Below are 9,693 nucleotides of genomic sequence, written 5' to 3' on the forward strand. Positions count from 1 at the left end.
ATCCGTCATAGAAAGGCTGATGAGGCTTTCGAGAGTGCAGATAGGCTTTACCAACATGCTGTCTGAATTAGACGATTTGGGCGATAACGAGAGTTTGGACAAACTTGGGTTGTTTTCTCTGGAGTAGCAGAGGGTGAGCGGGAATCTGATAGATGTTTCTTAGATTTTGAGAGGCATAGATAAAGGTAGAGGACGCAGAGATTATCTCCATCCCAGAGTTGACATGGCTTATTCCATCGGGCATACATTTCAAATAAGAGGGGATAATTTTAAAGAAGATGTGACAACACTCCGTCACCGAATGTCGGCAAGACCAAGGAAGTGATTGTGGTCTTCAGGAGAGGGAAAAATGGAGGTCTATGAGCCAGTTCTTATTGAAGGATCGGAGGTGGAGAGCGTAAGTAACTTTAAATTGGTGGGTATTACAATTTCCTCTACTTTCGTAGTAGACTGCGGAGATTCGGCATGACATTAAAATCTAGGCGAACATCTATAAATGTGTAGTGGAGAGTATACTGTCTGTCTGCCTCACGACCTGGTACGGCAACAGCAAGGCCTTTGAAGAAAACTCTTAATAATAAGTTAGTGTATTCATCTGCCCTGTCCATCATGGGTAAAGCTCTGCCAAGCATTAAGCTAATCTACATAAACCGCTATCATCGGAAAGCAGCATTCATCATCAGAGGCCCTCACCACCCCGTCCCTGCTCTATTGCCGCTGCTGCCATCAGGTTGAAGGTAGAAGTTAGAAGAGACTCAGGACTCACTCGCGCCACCACGTTCAAGGACGGTCACGACTCATCAACCATCAGGCTTTTGATCAAAAGCTGATAACTTACAATCACTTGCCTATCCATTGAATAATCCGACAACCAATGATTTCACTTTAAACACTTTTATATATTGATTAGCTGAGTTGTCTGCAGGAACTCGAAACTCCAGGCAACATCTGTGCAGAAGAGTAAACAGTCGACGTTTCGGTCCAAGATGCTCCACCAGGATTGTTTCTGAAAAAATCAGGCACCCAGAATTCGATGTACGATAATCTGCTGTGCTGCGATGTGCCGTGACGAATGCACAATCCTTCTACCGTTTTTCTAATCCACTCATACAACCACGTCTTCGCAGTAAGAAAATCACCCCGGTTCAATGTTTAAAGACAAATGATGTCAGGGGTGGGATTCGAACCCACGCCCCCAGATGGAGACCAGAACACTCGCGTTTGTAGGAAGGAATTTCATTCCCTGAGTCTGGCGCCTTAGACCGCTCGGCCACCCTGACAACTTTGTGTCACCCACTTCATATCCAAAAAAAAAAGGTTGTGTTTGAGAACAGATTGAATGCCTGATTTGAGAACAGAGTTATATACAGACAAACACACAGAGACATCCTGGGAATCGGAAATGAAAACAAGCTTTTAAACAGTTTTCTCAGGTTAGGCAGTACCTGTGGAAAGAGAAGCAGTATTAAGATTACAGATCGAAACTCGTTAGACGCGACACAGCAGACATTTGGTAAGGAGGTTGTAATGGTGATGAGAACGCTTGGATGACTTGCTGTCTTCACAGGTAGGGAAGTGAGGAAATAGACAATTATACATAGGACAGGATCTTGCACCATTAGGTGGGAGGCGGTCATGACAAATTCAACCAAACTTGAACATAGGAGGTTCAATTGTAACGGGAAGCGCAGCTTTACAGATGGATGCTGGTAAGTAGAATGTAAAGTCCAAATCATGATTATGGAAGAAAGAGAAACTGTGAGAAGATTCACAAGAATAGAAGTGGTCTTGCAGAAGACCATTCAGTCAACTCTGACAGTATCATTATTCCATCATGGCTGATTAAATACTCCTGTAAACCACATTCTCCTACTTTTTCAGGCACGGGGAACCTTGGATTTCAAGGGATTTTTGCGATCTGGTTAACAAAAAGAGAGAAGCGCATAGCAGGTACAGGCAACAAGAACAACTGAGGTACCTGAAGAGTATAGAATTCGTAAGAAAATACTAAATAAGGAAATCAGGAAGGCAAAAGGTAGACATGAGGTTGCTTTGGCGGATAATACGAAGGTAAACGCGAAGGGTTTCTACAAGTATATTAAGAGTAAAAGGACAGTAAAGGACAAAATTGATCCCCTAGAAGATCAAAGTTGTCGTCTATGTGTGGAGCCTCACGAGATGGGGGAGAACTTAAACAGTTTTCTGCATCAGTATTTACGAAGGAAACTGGCTTAGCGTATACGGAAGGTAGGGAAAAAAGCAGTAGTGTAATGGAACATATAGAGATTAAAGAGGAGGAGATGTTTGCTGCCTTACAGCGAATAAAGGTGGTTAAATCCCCGGTCCCTTACTTTCATCCCGTATCTCGTGGACAGATCAATCAAGTATGTATCAACCGCTGACTGAAGTATATATGAATACTCGGCATCTACAGCTGCCTGTGGCAGAATCTTCCACAGATTCCCCTTCTCTGACAAAATCACTTCTTCCCAATCTCCGTTCTTAAATGAAGCTCCTCTATTCTCAGGCTGTGTCCTCTGCTCATAGATTCTCCCAACATAAGAAACATCCTCTTCACATCGACTCCGTGAAGGTGTTTCATAATCCGAAAGGGTTCAGTAACATCATTCGTCACTTTTCTGAATTCAGTGAATACAGGACCAGAGCCATCAGCGCTCTTCGTATGGCAAGCCTTTCACAACTCGGGTAAATTTCGTGAACTTCCTTTGAATCCTCTCCAGTTTCAGCACGTATTGTCGATGATACGGGGTCCAAAACCACTCACAATAATCCACCCGAAGCCTCACAATTGTTGTAGAAACACCTAACATCACTTCATTTTCTTATACTCTAGAGCTATTGAAATTAATGCTAACATCCCTGTCCCTTCACAGACTCAGGCTGCAAGTTATCCTTTACGCAGTCTTGCAGGAAAAAACTCCAAATTTCTTTGCGTCTCAGATTTTAGTATTTTCTTTCCATTTAGAAAATAGTTTCTTAGAATAAAGTGCATGACCACTCAGTTCCCTGCACAGTATTTATTACATCTGCCAATTTTTGCCCATTTTCATAATCTGTCTACATCTGTTTCATGCCCCTCCACCTATCTTCCTATTGTCTGATAGCGTTGCAACCAACCCATCAATCCCATCATCCAAAACATTATCATATACCGTAAAAAGTTCATTTTAATTACTCCACAATTTCTCCAACTACATCTTTCAGACCCGTCACAATTTCAGGGTGCATTTGACCATGTTATGATTACTTGCCTCTTTGGGTTTTTTGACCTTTAGCTATCCAACCAATTCAGGATCAATGCAGAATAGCTGATCCCACAGTGGGGTGAAACACAGTCTTCTCTAAAATACTACTTGTAGACAGTCTGGAAATGCCCCCTCCTCTAATCCTCAAGCAACTTCAAATTTCTCAGTCAATATTCATCTTGAAATTCTCCACGACTAATGTAACGTTATCCTTTTGCCATGCATTTTCTATCTCTCATTGTAGTTTGTAAACGACATTCTTTATTTTGATTCGTGATCTCTATAAATGTATTATCTGAGTATTTTTAGCCTCACAGTTAATTAACTCTAGCCAAAATGATTCAACACATCCTGTCCTTATGTTATCCAATTCTAATGATTTGATTTGATTTCTACCAACAGAGCAATGCCCTTCACTCTGCCTTCCTGCCTGTCCTTTCAGTACAATGTGTATGATTGGTTTACTTTTATTGTCATCAGTCTGATACTCCCTAATTCCAAATACTACCCCTGCGGATAAACTCATAGAGATGTTCCACATTACCACTGCTGAATTTGGTTAATATTAAATTAGCATTATAACCATATAACCATATAACAATCACAGCACGGAAACAGGCCATTCCAGCCCTCCTAGTCCGTGCCGAACTCTTAATCTCACCTAGTCCCACCTACCCGCACTCAGCCCATAACCCTCCACTCCTTTCCTGTCCAAATACCTATCCAATTTTACCTTAAATGACACAACTGAACTGGCCTCTACTACTTCTACAGGAAGCTCATTCCACACAGCTATCACTCTCTGAGTAAAGATATTTAGCTCCATTGGACATGATGCTGCGCCATAGCAGATTGTGCCTCCCTCATCTTACTGGGGCATTATACAAATAGCATTATCAAAGGCGCAGCGGGAGACCCAGCAGCATTCAGAAACTTCAGAATGTCCAGACTGTCTGCCTTAGCAATACAATAGTGATACACAGCTTTGTCCGACACAGACAGACCTCTCACGTTAGGACCTAAATGGGAAAATGCATCTGCCTGCATTTTAAGGCAATCATGAAGCACATGTTGAAGCGGAAATTAGAGGTGAATTCCGGATTTCGATGCACATTTTAATGGGGATAACTAAACTGAACCTACACCTAACCGACCAGTTCTGCAACATTTGTTTAGAGATTGTTATTGCGAAACAAATTGGCACAGGAAGTGGGAGAATTTTGAGTCCGCACTGATATTTCACAAATAGAAAATGACCTGTTAATAAACTAATATTTTAATAGTGATACAGCAATTCTGAATTTCACAGTATTTTTCAAAAAAAATACATCCCGAAACAACAAAGGTCAATGTCAACTGCAAGCACTCAATCAAAATATGAGGTTATTCCACTGATAGCGACGTTTTCTAAATAGTAATTTTGAATGGTATTAAATTTTTCGATAAACAAGGCAGTTTATTATCCACATATTGTATTTTTTTGAGTTAATTCGAGGTAGCTAGAGTTAAGAAAAGTTCTGTGAGTACTATTTCCTTTACTAATGTTTTACTGTTCGTGCTTGTTTTAAGATAATGGCAGTCAATGTCTTACTGCGAAAAGGAGAGACGTCTCGATATCCAGAGGTATTACACTCTTTTCACGATAGCCTTATGACGCATGGAGCATGACACGGATTGACGGGAATGAATGTGATTGATTGAGAAGGTGGGTTGAGCTTTGTGAAAAGGATGGTGAAGTTAGCGTCTCACATAAACACACGGGAATATTGTTTTAACCTGCCACCCAAAATAGATTTAGAAAAATGGAGAATGATGATATATCTATTTAGTCCAACAGGAATATCACAGAGAAGGTCGCCAGTCGGTATTTGAATTTACAGTTGAATATCCAAGAACAGATGGAGAAGACTTGAGAAACTGATGTAGTGTGTACTGAGCCACAATAAATTCCGAAGTACAATGAAGACATAAGACTTAGAATATGGCCGTTCGATCTATCGTTTACACTCTGTCATTCCATCATGACTGATTTATAATCTCCGTCAACCACATTCTCCTATCATAGAACATAGAAACCTACAGTCCAATACGAGCAATTCGGTCCACGTTATTGGTCTGACCATGCAACCTGCACTTGAATCTGCCCAGAGATACCCCTACCTCATAGCCCTCTACTTTTATAAGCTCCATGTACTTATCTAAGAGTCTTTTAAATACGCTCTTGTTAAAGTGCCATACTCTTAATATTCCCATCAACCACATTCTACTGTCAGAGAACATAGAAATTTGCAGCACATTACAGGCCCTTTGGTCTTCTTAACAACACTGTTAACCTGCGCAGCAGTTTTGTGTATCCTATGGACACGGACCCCAATATCTCTAATACCTTCTACATTTCCAAGAGTAGTACCTTTAATACATATTCCTTCTTCAACTCTTATCTACCAAAATGAACCACTTCAGAAATATCTTGATCAAACTCTATCTGCCACTCTCAGCCCAGTTTTGCATCGAATCGATGTCCCTCTGTGACCTTTGGCAATCTTCGAGACCATCCACAACACGCCAAACCTTTGTGGCATCAGCAAACATCCTTCTACTACTTCATCCGGGTCATTTATAAGAATCACAAATAAGAAGAATCCCAGAACAGCTCCCTGCGGTATACCACTGGTCACCGATCTCCTTGCTGAATACGAACCATCTAGCAAGCATCCGTTATGTTCTGTAGACAAGCTAATAGTGGATCCAATAAGCAAGGTTTCCTTGGATCCCATTCATCTTTACTTTCTGAATGTGGCTTTTAGTAAAAAGAGTAAAGAGAGCGGGGAGCAAAGATGTTGATTCAGAATAGCAACGTTCTGATTATGCTAAATTTATTATTAAGTTTGCAGACTAGAGCAGATGCACGCTTATTTCCGAGGTTGGAATATTATTTGATCCTATCATCTGAGCGGTACAGATTTCTAAATAAATTCAAAACTAAGTTAGCGGGAAAGAGAAGAACAACTTTCAGCTGCTCCCGGAACCTTGTCTGAGTCACGCCGTAGATAAATGTATTTGTGCAGCTGCTGATATTCTGAATCACACAGCCCCAAAACTGAGCATAATAAAGCCAAATAGACGTTTCCAAGTCAGTGTGGAGGCATCGCATGAGAATGAAGACCAGAGTGGTTGTCGCCCAACAGAGAAGGAAACTCACCGACAGGCTGAAGAGCAGAATAATGGATTGTCTCCGGCTCTCCATCTCCGGATCTCGCTGTTCCCCGCAATCTTTCCGTCCTTTCAGCCCCCTGCGAACTGTGCTCGACGCCAGAATCTGTCTGACGGTCAGAGTATTGAGGGTCAAAATGAGGAAGAAAGGAAGTAGCGGATTCAACAGGCGGTCGACCCAATAAAACGCCTCAAACGATACCGAAATAGGAAGTACAGCTTTATGGAGACAGACCCAATTGCCTTTCCGGATGGACGTTGCCATTTCCATGTACAGGAAATAAAATGGGATGTTTTTTAAACAGAAACCAATAGATACCACGCCAATGACCGAATCCGCAATTTTAGGGATGCAGTATTTTGTTTTAAATTTAGCTGAACAAATGGCCACAAAGCGATCAAAAGTGAAAGCGACAGTAAGCCACACGGAACAATCAACGGCCAGGTGACACAGGCCATAGTGGACAAGGCAGAACGGTGCGTTGTCAAGGAATCTGTAATGAAATCTGTATGCTTGACCCATCTGGTAGAACAGGACTTCGATAATCACCACCATTAGATCCGCCGCGGCCATTGCCACCAGGTAACGCGTGACACATCTGGAGAGACCGCACTTTCCTCGGCAGAGAATTATGATTGCCACAAAGTTAACTGCAGTGAAACAAGAAAAATCAAACAAACAAGTTTAGAAAAAGAAATAAAATCAATCGCCATCTCTATAGAAGTGCAATCTTCTCCGCTTGGAATAAAATCCATGGTCATTTCTAGCGGACTTTGTCACTGGGAGTAAGAATATACCACTGTTTATGTGCTTATGTGATTTTAATGAGCACCTGACCACAGCATAAACCTCTTTACAGTCGCATATGCTCACAGCATCTCTTTATGATCACGAATGCAGCAGCTATGAGTAGAGTACAAAAATGATCGAGCACAGAAACGGGTCCTTCGTTCCAATATCTTCATGCTGATCTACATGGCCGTCTGAGCTGGTCCCGATTGTCAGCGTTTGGATCAGCTCTCTCGATATCTTTCGCATTGATTACTCTGCTCAGGCGTCTTTAAAAATTTTTAACGACCCTGCATCACCAACTTCCTTTGCTGGGCTGGGCCATATACAGACCACATTCTGTGTAAAAAAAATGTCTCTTGGAATCCAACTATATCTTTGCCCTCTGAACTGACACCTACCAATATTTCTTGTTCCGCAACCTTATGGCGAAAAGCAATGACTGTAGATTGTATCTACACATCCTCAGTTTTTAGCACACTTGTTTAAAGTCATCCTCCTATCTCTTACCTTGAACAATAACACTCTACTCGGCCGAACCGCTCACTCTAACTCAGATACTCGAGTCCTTGCAGCATCTTTGTAAAGACTGTCTGCACTGCTTTCAGCGTACTCCTGTCTTCACTAAACCGGGCAACCAAAACTGAGCGCAACACTCACAGTATGGCATCTGCAAAGACGGAGGGAGTGTGATTAATGTGTGAACGGACATTTCTACAACGGTGGCATCAACAAGCGAAGTGCCAGAGAATCTTTGGAAAGAATATCAGGAGCACTTTCGCATCAATCCGAGATCCGGCCATCGCGCTTCTTTCTCAAACCAGTGGTTATGATTTGCTTGCAACATTAGATTCTGAAGCAACGATATTGCTCACCTCCAACACCGCTGTTTTGTTTTTCAAAGATCAGCGGACCAACCATTGTTCTGAGCAGGAAATTTTTGCACGGACTTAAAATTGCATGCGATTTCTTTTTGTAATATGCACAGGAAACGCAAACAGCAACTCACAACAACAATGCCAGGCTGTTAAAACGACTGTCAGACAGCAATGTCAAAACTAAAATGTTCTGACTAGACGGCGTCAGCGTTCAGCGGCCGGGAGTTTATTGGAACCTTCCTTTCTGGTTATTGTTGCTACTTTTGTCATGACGTGAAACGATGACAATGTAAATAGGTTGAAATTCAAAATGTTTTAAAGTAAAGGTTGTGGCATGTTTATTATTCAGAAAAAAAATTGATTATAGACATTACCGCATATTAATTTCAGGGTATTTCACAATAACACTAACAGGAACATCACAACTATATTAGCATAATTGCAAACTGTTATTAACATTATCTAAATATAAATTTCAGCTGTGTGGAAAGAACTGCTGTGTGAACAGGATATGCGTCCGTACAGCTTATAGAGAACAGTGCTGGAAGAAAATGTTCTGGTGTAAAACGGAAATTTTGTCATTGGGCTCTCCACCATTGGAGGCTGCATGCATGCTAGTTTGCGGAGTAACCACAATCACTGTGAAACAGCTGGAGAGAAGCGTCGTTTTTCGCAGGATGGGAGACGGATTCCTGCATCATCTGAACTCCAATCAATCAAAGATTCCCTTTCACATCCGCTAAACAAACTCGGATTCAATGACGAAACACGCGAAAATACCAAGTATTGCAAAGCCTCATTTATTTTATTAATGTCTTTCCGAGATAGAGCACAATCAACAATGCCCGGATTTTACGTGGTGGAGAACAAATGATCTTGTGAATCTTGACCTTTATCCCCTAATCGCGTGAGTCAGACGGAGATAATAATACTACAATTGCCGGCGATGCTCACATCCCATGAATCGCAAGCAGAAAGGGAAAAACATGTTCACAAGTTCAAATAGAAGCTATTGCCGTGAGCTAAGATGTCTTAATCGATTGCTCATGTGAGAAAATTCCGAATGAGTGAGGTCCGCTAATGACAGGAGGTTTTGATAGACATGGAGTGTGTGTGCTGTTTCGGCTCAGTTCGATGTCTTACGCCTCGAATGAAAAGACTACAAGCGGTTCTGGTGACAAGTCTGCTTGACCAAGGTTAAAATATCAACTGGTTGTAGTAATGGACCGGAGATTGAAAGGAAAGAGACAGCATCTTAAGGACCGACGCAAACTCAAATTGAAGGTCGGAAAGCGAGTGCTGACATATCAGGTTATCAGTAAACAGCTCAGGTTCCGCTGATTGTTTCAACGAATCAGCTGATTTCCGAACAACCCCGTTTGATAGACACCAGCGTTCACAACAATTCTGACGTGGAAATGTGAGGGAAAACCAGAAAGTTGACTCGTTTTTTTTTAATTAAAAGGAATTAAAATCGCATCCCCAGTTGCTGAGAGCAGCATGATGTCCTTTCTCTGTTAAGTAACCGAAAGGTACTTACCCGGGA

General features: G+C 41.7%; 1 non-coding gene across 1 annotated transcript; it reads right to left on the bottom strand.

Annotated features, from left to right (window-relative positions):
• Positions 1-1,166: 1,166 nt before the first annotated feature.
• Positions 1,167-1,280, bottom strand: trnal-cag (transfer RNA leucine (anticodon CAG)). Its single transcript has 2 exons — positions 1,243-1,280; positions 1,167-1,201 (listed from the first exon to the last, which is right to left on the bottom strand). It is a non-coding gene; the product is annotated as a tRNA-Leu (tRNA).
• Between the last annotated feature and the right edge of the window lie 8,413 nt (positions 1,281-9,693).

Source organism: Hemitrygon akajei, unplaced genomic scaffold (genome assembly GCF_048418815.1).
Source record: "Hemitrygon akajei unplaced genomic scaffold, sHemAka1.3 Scf000059, whole genome shotgun sequence".
Classification (NCBI taxonomy): domain Eukaryota; kingdom Metazoa; phylum Chordata; class Chondrichthyes; order Myliobatiformes; family Dasyatidae; genus Hemitrygon; species Hemitrygon akajei.